Source organism: Pteropus medius, unplaced genomic scaffold, assembly GCF_902729225.1.
Source record: "Pteropus medius unplaced genomic scaffold, Ma_sr-lr_union100, whole genome shotgun sequence".
In the NCBI taxonomy this organism is placed as follows: domain Eukaryota; kingdom Metazoa; phylum Chordata; class Mammalia; order Chiroptera; family Pteropodidae; genus Pteropus; species Pteropus medius.
Window position 1 is genome coordinate 2,276,598 of NW_024346692.1, and position 10,106 is coordinate 2,286,703.

The following is a 10,106-nucleotide window of genomic DNA, read 5'->3' on the forward strand; positions in this document are numbered from 1 at the left end:
AGATACATGTCTTATCATGCCTAGATCCCTGCTAAAGTCTCCTCATTGATGTCTAGAATGGAAGGGGCTTTTGTTGTCTGCCGTTTTATTTCATCTTTCATGCCGTAGATTTAGCTTCCTAAATCATAGGTTCATTCTCTAAGATCTTTCATAACTTTATAAGAAACAGGCCAAATTCATGAATCTAGAATTTAAGGCCTTCCCTGATTTGACCAAAGTCTTTTTCATTCCCAAGTACTATTAACATCTCTATTGATTCCTCCTCGGCTTTGAACTGCTCCTCTCTCAGTCTTCCTCATCTTAGTAAATTGCAATTCCTTTCATCCAATTCCGCAGGCCAAACACCTTAGAACAGGCTTTGACATCTTTCATCTACACACCTGTTGCCCTTAAAATACACCCTGAATCTGACCACTTCTCACCCCCAGTGCTGCCACGCGAAGCTGAGGCGCTACAGCTCTCCCCTGGACCATTATGAGTATCCTATATGGTGTCACACTTTCTACTTTTGCCCTGCTACTACCCATACTACACACACCAGCCAGAGAGAGCCTCGAATAAAGACAAGAAATGAGATTCTGTCACTCTTCTCTTTAAAACCTTCTAGTGGTTTCCTATCTCACGCAGAATATAAAGCCTTTTAAAATCTATGACACATCTTCGAGGGGCATGACCCTTGGCTGCCCCTCAGCCCGTGTGTGCCACCCTTGCTGCAGCCATGAGGCTTTCTTGGTGCTTCTCTAACATGCCAAGTAAGCTACTGACCAAGGGATTGGCACTTGCTATTCTCTCTGCCTGTATATTCAGCCCCCAGAGAGCTACACAGCTTTGTCCCTCACTTTACCCAGGTCTCACCAGAGAGGCCCCGCTTGATCACCCTATCTAAACTAGCACTCCTCCAGGACACTCCAGCCCTTCTCTCTGCTTTATTTTCTTGATAACTCTTATCACTATTTGATGTATCATGTCTGTCTGTCTGTCTGTCTGTATGTATATCTACTTTCTCTTCCCCTCCAGCATATAAACTCCAACAGAACAGGAAAACCATCTTGTTTGCTTGTTCATTTTGTGCTTTATATTCTCTGCTGTATATCCAGTGTCTGGAACAGTGCTTGACTTATAGCAAGTACTCAGTAAACACTTACCAAATATATAAAAAAAGCTGTTTTCTCTCTTTACTATCAGGGAGTCTGGCAGGAGAGTGCTAGTACACTCAAATCAGTCTGAGAGATTATTAACAAAGGTGTGAGAATGGTGTAGGAAAACCCCAGGAGTAGTAACAGCAGAGGCTCTCTGATCACCCCTAGATCTGAAGGGGTGAGGGAAGAGAGCCCTGCGGAGAGGGTACAGAAGCTGCGATCTTGACATTCCAAACTCGTTCCTATGTTTAGCTACATATTTTGGGACCCAATGCAAAATGAAAACGCGGGTCTCCTTGTTCAAAAGTCATTAAGGATTTCAAAACAGTGACAGCAGACCATTAAACCAAGTATAAGGCCCTTCTAAGCATGGGACCCCATGTAACAATATAGGTCGTACATCCATGAAGCTGGCCCTGCTCTCCTCCCTCTCTATTCACCTCACCCAGACGGTAATCAGAACTCAAAGAAGCCTATTTGCTGAAGGCCAAATTCCTAGATATACAGAGCCGAGGAGAGAAGGGTGCAGATTTTATCTGAGGAGCAGAAAGAAAATATTCAGCCTATATATATACATATATATATATACACACACACACACACATACACACATATACATGTATATATATAACATATATGCATATATATATGATATTTTTCTCTATAAGCTTCTGTATCTGAGTGACAGAAGAATGAAGGAGGTATAAGTCTTGCCTGCAAGAAACTTTTAGACTAGTCAGTGATGAGAATGATATATCTCCAATATGACTAAAGAATAAATACCAAGTGAGTGGTATTGACAGGAGAGAGTAAACAATAACCCCAAGGTTTCAGCTGCATCATTGGCTTTGGGGTCTAGCCAACTTATGTCTCAATACAGGCCCTGAGTTTCCATGAAAGTTTAGGCAAATTGCTCTTTATATTGCTGCAGAGTCTGTAATGCAGAGATAATAGTTACTGCAGAGATTGTTGTAGATTAAATGAAAGGATGTCCCTAGAATGTAGTTTAATACATGAAGGAAAATAGGAGAAGCTGGAGTCACGGAGAGAAATACACAAGTTGGGAAAAGGCTTCTCGTCTGTGGGGTCTGCAGAAAAGGGGAGATGATTATCCCACAGTCTTAGAACTCTTCTGGTTAGGAAGTTCTCTCTTACTCCTGCTGAGTATAGCCCTTTTCAGAGAATGCTATTTCATTTCCCTGCTGGGCTTGACAGAAAGAATAGAGACTTTGCAGCCAGGCAGACCTGGTTTCAAATCCTGTTTCCACCAATAAGTATGGCAAGTAGCTTGAAACTCTGAACCATAGTTTTTTTCAGTTACAAAATGAGGTACTGCTATGGGAATTGATGAGATAATGTTGATAAAGTGCCCAAGAGATGCTCAAATTTCTGTCTAATCTGCCACTCCTCCAAAGCTTAAGCAGTTCCTATCTCCACCTGCCAACAATAGGGTTCTTTTCTGTGGATTTTACCCTTGTGCTTTCCTGGTTGCAGAAGTCTGGAGCAGAGTCAAGAAGAGGAAGAAAACACTAAGGATCTGCATTCACGTCTCCCACAGAATGCTCTAGTTCCTCATTGGCTTTTGTCCAGATCTGTGTCTAAACTTCTCTGCCTTGGGAATGAATAAAGTAAAAGAGGAAGCCTGTGCCTCCCTTTTGAGATGATATAGTAGGGCAGAATGTGTCTGTAGTAGATTGAATAATGATCCCCCAAGATATGTTTGTCCTATGAATGTGACCTTATTTGGCAAAAGATTCATTGCAGATGTAATTAAGTGAAAGATCTTCAGAGATCATTATGGATTACCTGGGTGGGCCCTAAATCGAATGACAAGTGTCCTTATAAGAGAAACATAGAGGATAGTGAAGAGATGGAAAACTTTTCCCTTTTTCCCCCTCTAGGTTCTTTGGCTGGTCTAAGAATTAAATTGACATAAGAGAGAGTAACAGGAAAAAAACAAATTTAGTTTCATGCATAGTAGGAACCCCATAAAATTGGAGACTCACAGGCAGTCAGGCAAATGAGGCTTATATGCCTTCCTGAACTAAGGAGAGGGACAGGGGTCTGGGTCTTCGAAGGGGATGAAGACAATTCACAGGAAGAGAAGAGCAAATGTTTGGTAAACAAATGTTTGACCTGTCAAGTCTTTCTGATATAAAAGGTAATAGCTCTCTTCCTGGTACAGGGCACCTATATAAATCCTTTTACACAGTTAAGAGAGAGATAAAAAGCTTTTCCTGAGTCTGCTGGGTCTTAATTACCTTCAGCTCAATAACTACCCACATGTCAGGAGAGGAGTGGTGAAGGCCCTATGGACACGGAGGCAGAGATTGGAGTCATGGAATTTACCAGAAGCTGGAAGAGGCCAAGGAAGGGATCTCCCTTAGAGACTTCAGAGGGAGCACGACCCTGCAAACACCTTGATTTCAGACTTCTGTCCTCTAGAACTGTGACAGAATAAATTTCTGTTTTTTTTCTTTTTAAAGCCACCAAGATTGTGGTTATTTGTCACAAGCAGCCTGTAGTGTGAGCCCTGACAGCTTTTCTTCTTTTTTTAACGCAAGTGAATGCCTTAAGCTTTATTGCTGAGGCATCCACTTCAAAAAAGGGGCATCTCCGACAACAATGGCTGTAGCTGTCACAAAACTAAAGAGCCAAGCCCCTGGAAGGTTGGGGGGTGCACGCTCTTTCAATTTAGAAATTTTTGTTGATTTTGATAACTGATCTTTTGGGCCACTTGTTTTTTTCTCTTCCCATAATCGAAATTTCTGCTCTTATGTTTTAAGTTCACCAATAAAGTGAGTCCTGAAACCTTAGACCCTCACCCTTGACCCCAATAAAAAGAGAACCTTAGGCTTGAGCTCACTGCATGCTGCAAACCACCGCCCCCTCCCCTTATTGTAACCTTGCTATGTGGCCCCAGGTGTGCCCTGTAATTCCCTGGACCTGCAATTATGGTGGTTCAGAACAGTCACCTTGAGATGTGCCTCTGTGGTATGCAAATCATTTTGAGCTAAAGGCAACTTTAGCCTCGGGCTCAAGAGAAACTTCGGCCCTTTCCTTAACCAGCTAAGAAGACTTGAATTAGAGGCCTTGCCTATAGTAAGAGATTATCAGAGATAATCTCTTTTGTCCTATTTATAGGGCAGGACATTTCTATTTAATAAACACCTGCTCTTCTTATCATCCTGCAATGACCGTTCGAAGCCCTCAAGACACATTATTTCATCCCTAACTCAGGATGTCTTATATATCCACGTTTCCTTTCTCTGAACCTTCTTAATTTGGGGGTCTCTCCCTCATGTATGTGGGGTTCCCATACATATGTATGTATTAAATTTGGTTATTTTTTTTTTTTTACTAATCTGTCTCATGACCAGCCACAAGAACCTTGAGGGTAGAGGAAAGTTTGTTCCTCCCTGACATAATAAAACTTTTTCCCAAAATTTCCTGATAATTATTGCTGAAGGGTGTTTTGCAATCATAATAAGAGCCACGAGGGCCAGTCCAGTGACAACACTGGTAATTAATAGGGTGAGAGTGTTACCAGAGAGTGGGATCCTCTCCCGGCGCATCTTCCAGGTTCTTGATGTCTCAACAAAGAATTGAGCAAGACACTGAAATACAGTAGAAAAGAAGAGTTTTATTAGAAAGGAAGGTACACTTCCAGAAGTGGAAGCGGACCCGAGCAAGAGAAATGTGGCTCGAAAGGCCTGGTAACAAAGCCTTTGAGGTTTTTATCCCTATTTGCTGTGGGTGGTTACTTTTCTTAGAGGAGTGGGCTTCCTTGATTGACAACTAAGATTGACAGGACTCAGTGATTCATCATTTTGCTTTCTGTGCATGTTTGTTCCCAGAATTCAGTCTGTTATAATGATATTAATGAACTTCCGGGCATAGATATCATATTATAACGATGGTATAATGAGGCTCAGGGGAGTTGAAGGTAGTTGGGGTCTTCATTGTGTAGGTGCGAGTGACTGGCTTAAACTGGTACCTAATTTTGTGCCTATTGGTTTCTTTGTGTGAGTTAAAAAATGCCTTCTGGCTTGCTTAATTGTGGGTGGATTAGGGCAGATCCCTTCTAGGATAGGATGACCTCAGTGTCTTTGCAGGCAGACCCAAAACCCCCTAACTAACTTTCCTGCCTACCTCTTTTCTAAGAGCCATGAACCACCTTATTATTAGTATGGATGTTGAGGGAAAGGAGATCTCCATATCTGCCTCCTGCTGAGAATGGCCATAGTCCTTGCCAACAGGTGTTTCATGGAGTTTTTTCCCTTTTTGCCTCAGTCAGGGTGGGGTCTTGGGTTTCCTGCTGAAGGGCCACCTCAGTCCCTAGACAAGGAAAAGAGGATAAAAGCTTATTATTTAAATCATATATCTATTAATTTCTATTATTGATTTACCTATTAAGTGAGTAAAGGGAAACAGCCTTGGTTAATATGTTTCTTAAAGAGGAAAAAGACCTTTGGCCTAACGTCCCCTCCCCTCTCAGACTCTAAGAGCCCTGTATGGCTTAACACCATTTCTGTTTAACAATGAGCTGATGACCCTTATCAATAGTCAGAGAGGATCTGATTCGCCAGGGCAATTATCAGGATTTGAGGGAGAGGGCCTTTTTCCATAAGAAGAAGGAAAGAAAACTTAACTAGGTTTACTAAAAAGATTAACTCTGCAAGAGATGTCCCATTTCATTTCCTGCTAAAAGATTAAGAATTTTTACAAGTGATGTCCCTTCTCAAGAGCAGCACACAAAACACAGCCCTAGGTATCCAATCAACACCTATTATAAATAATAAGTATATAGTGTTATCCTACTAATAATAGCTGCTGTATATTGAGCATCACATTCAAAATAGCAGTTTCTGGGAGCTGCGAGTTGGCTCCTCATTTTATTCCCAACCTGTCCACTTTCAGCAAGTCTACTGTAGAATAATAAAAAAAATATACTTGGTCTTTCCTCTGTTCCTGGCACAGAGCTCCTAAAACCCTGAGAATTTCCTGAATGATAAGAGTGTCTTTTGCATGCTAATGAGATGACCAAAGGCTAGGTGCCCCTGGATAGCCTCAGGATATGGACTGGTCACCATAAAAACCGGCCATAGAACTTTTGCCTCTGACCCCTCCTCTCTGGAGAGATGGAGGAGCCAGAGATTAGACCAATGGTTACTAATTTAATGAATCATGACTACATAAGGAAATCTCCACAAAAATCCCCAAACCATGGGGTCTCGAGAGCTTCTAGAGTTGATGAACGCATCAAAATGCTGTGAGGGTGGCACACCTGGAGAGGGCTCGAAAGCTCTGCATGTCCCTTGCCCCCTCTCATTACCTTGCTCTATGCCTCTCTTCCATTTGGCTGTACCTGAGTTGTATCCCGTATAATTCTTAGCAATTGTGAAAACAATATGCTATTGCTACCAATACGAAGCCATTCTCCATGAGAATTCTGGCATGAAAATTCTTATATTTCAAGAATGGTTAACTTATCACCACTTAATAGAACAAGGTCCTTTTCAGAACACATCATCCAACAGCTGGTCTACCACCTGGGAATCGAATTAAAACTAAAGTAACTCAGTCACAAAAAAAAAAAAACAATTTCCCACATCATTTTTTTGTTGATTTTTCTTTTTTCAGTTACAAAAACAAAGGCTAAATGATCTTTAAAAAGAAGCTCTCAGAAAGACAGGAGTACTTACTTTGTGCAACAGGTAGATTTCTAAAAATAAAACTTGCATGAGTTTTTTTTTTCCTTCTATAATTTAGTCTCATTTTGTACATATGGGCAACATTTAATTTTTAAAGAAATTTTAGTCTGAATCTGTTAAAAACCTAGTAGTCCCCAATTTTATGAAAAAAAATTATTTCTTAAAAATGACTTAAGTAATTAATGCACATGGTTAAAAATATACAAATGTAATTAGTGTTTATAATGAGAAGCAAGTCACCTGAGCTATACTCTTCCCCTAGTTCCACTGTTTCTGCCTTTAGGTCTTCTGAAGGTTGTCAACATGGATTAAAACAATACGCCTGTATTATTGTTTCTTGTTTTATAAACTCAGATATTATGTGACTTCCTGCTAGGTTCAATTCAGTCATAATACTCTCTATTTTGTTCTCTCACCTCCTTGCATTATTAATGAATCAGTGCCACTATGGGTCATCTCTGTAACTTCAAACATTTCATTTCTTAGCTCTTCAACCTAAGATAAAATCTCTTATAAGCTAATTCTCTTAGGGTCTCACTGTTTCCTCTAATTTTCTTTCTAGAACTTTTCTTTCTAGAACTTTATAGAATGTCTCTCAATTTGAATTTGTCTGATGTTTCTCATGGTTAGATTGAAGTTATGCATTTTAAAGAACATCACACAGGTGATGGACCCCTCTCAGTGCAACAGAGCAGGGGGCACATGATGTTAATATGTCTTATTACTGGTAGAATTAGCCTTAATTATCTTGCTAAGGTGGTTTCTGAGGCTGCTTCACTTTAAATTACTACTTTTCCTCTCTAATAATCAACATTTGAAAGGAGATTCTTTGAAACTATGTGAATATCCTATTTCTCCTTAAATTTTCACTCACTAATTTTAGCATTAATTGGTGGACCTTGCCTATAACAATTATTATTCTGGTGTTCTCATAGTCATTTTTGTTTTCCTTCATTTTTTTTTTTTTACGTTTATTAATTGGATTCTCCTACAAAGAATAGTTCTCTCTTCTCCATCACTTATTATATTTAATCATTTATTTATATCAGTATGGAATCGTAGATATTTACTTTATTTTTAAAATTATAATCTAATACTCTCTTTTTACTGCTAAATTTTTTCCAACTTTGACCATTGAGCTCTTTTATCTTTTAGACTGATTTCTGTCATTTTGACATTTGTGTATTTTTTTCACTTTCTGGCAACACGATGCTCCAGGCTTATTTTGTATTTTTTTGTTTTCCCTGGCCTTGAAATCGATTACTTCTTCAAGGAACCCTGGTTCCTGTTAAGAATGGTACTTACAAACCACTATCTGGACACCAGTTGTGTTCATTGCTATTGTCACTACTTCTAGGTCCTATCAGTAGGTTAATATATAGATACATATACATCTATCTATCTATCTATCTATCATCTATCTATCTATCTATCTATCTATCATTTATCTACCTATCTAATCTGCATGATTCATAACGATACCTCTGATCTAATCCAGCTCTTCAAGGTTAATGCTAGCATTCCTTGTTTGCTTATGTATAACTTTTTTCCCCTCTGAATGAGAAACCTGTTGTTCATATCTAAAATGTATATATTTATTCTCTGAACCTTAGTATTCAGTTTCAGAATTCTAATCCACACTCTTCTGAGGAAAAAACTGCTCAATTAGATTACGACGTTTTGTACAATCCTTTTGTTTTTAGCCTTACAATATTTTCCAAAGTTACTTATGTCAGCTCTTTTCTTTACCAACCTCTGTAGTGAGATCATGCCATTCTGTGTAATACAGTTTGATTCATTTGTCACAGTCTGCATTCCATCTTGGCTTCCTTCCACATCTGGTTGCTTTTTAAAAAACTGCTTACAGAAAATTCTTCTTTTGTGGTGTATCATTCTAGGGTTTTGACAAATGCATGGAGCCATGTATTTGCCACCACAGTATCACACAGTGTGTGACATCACTCTCCAAATTCAGTTGTTCTATCTTTTTGTAGTCAAATTCTCCCTCCACAAAACTGGCAACAATTGATCTGGTTTCGATCCCCATAATTTTCCCATTGCTAGAATATCATGTAAAGGAAATCACATAATATATAATTTTTTTAAAATTGCCTATAGCTCTTGGTATTCCTAGGTAGTCTCCCATCCAAGTGCTAAACAGGCCCAACCCTACTTAGCTTCTGAGATCGGATGAGATTGGGTGTGTTCAGGGTAGCATAGCCATAGACAATATATAATCTTTTATGTCTGGCCTCTTTCACTTAGAGAGCTGCACTTAAGATTCATTCATGTTGTCATGCAAAACAATCATTCTTTATTTTTTATTTCTGAGTAGTATTTCATTGTATGGGCTCTTCAGCGTTCCTTTATCATTTCACCTGTTGAAAAAAATCTCAGTTGTTTCCAGTTTTGATACTTATGAATAAAGCTAATATAAAACATTCAAGAACATGTATTTGTGTGAATATGGTTTTTATTTTATTTGTATAATCACATAGGAGTGAGAGTCTTGGATCTTATGGTAAATGTATATTTAACTCCGTAAAACGACAAATCTATTTTCTAAAGTTTCTGTACCATGTTACATTTCTGCCAACAATGTGTGAGTTCTATTTGCTTTGTGTCCTCATCAGCATTTGATAGTGTCAGATTTATAATTTTAGCCATTTTAATAAGTATGTATTGCTATCTCATTGTGGCTTTAATTACATTTTACTAATGACTAATAATGTTGAACATCTTTTCATGTATTTTTTTTTTTGCATTTATGCATCTCCTTTGGTGAAAGGTCAAAAAGCAAACCAGAACAAAACTACAATTTTCTAAATTTGCACTATCCAACAGGAAACTGAAAACAAAAAGGTAAACGTGAATTGTTTCAAAATAATTAAAAATGAAAAAAATTCTTTATATTTTTATATATTACATTTCCAATATGCCTCATTTCTTTGTGAGGATCCAAGTTTCTCTCTGGTATCATATTTATTCTGTCTGAAGAACTTTATTTAACATTTATTGTAGAGTAAGTCTACTGATAATAAATTCTCACTTTCTTTTTTTGAGAAAATACATTTATAGTGCTATACTGTATTTATAGATATTGTAAGTTTACATAATCTGGTTACAAGATGAATCATCTGTCTGTCAGTACCTATATCAATATTGTCTTATATGATACAAAACACTGTAGATGTTATATATATTACTAACACTAGACATCAAAAATAAAAAGATAATGTGAAAAAGAAATTCA

At 38.3% G+C, this 10,106-nt stretch overlaps 1 pseudogene; it reads right to left on the reverse strand.

The window, feature by feature from the left end:
- Positions 1 to 8,962: 8,962 nt before the first annotated feature.
- LOC120613788 (uncharacterized) lies at positions 8,963 to 9,081 on the reverse strand (annotated as a pseudogene).
- Positions 9,082 to 10,106: the final 1,025 nt, after the last annotated feature.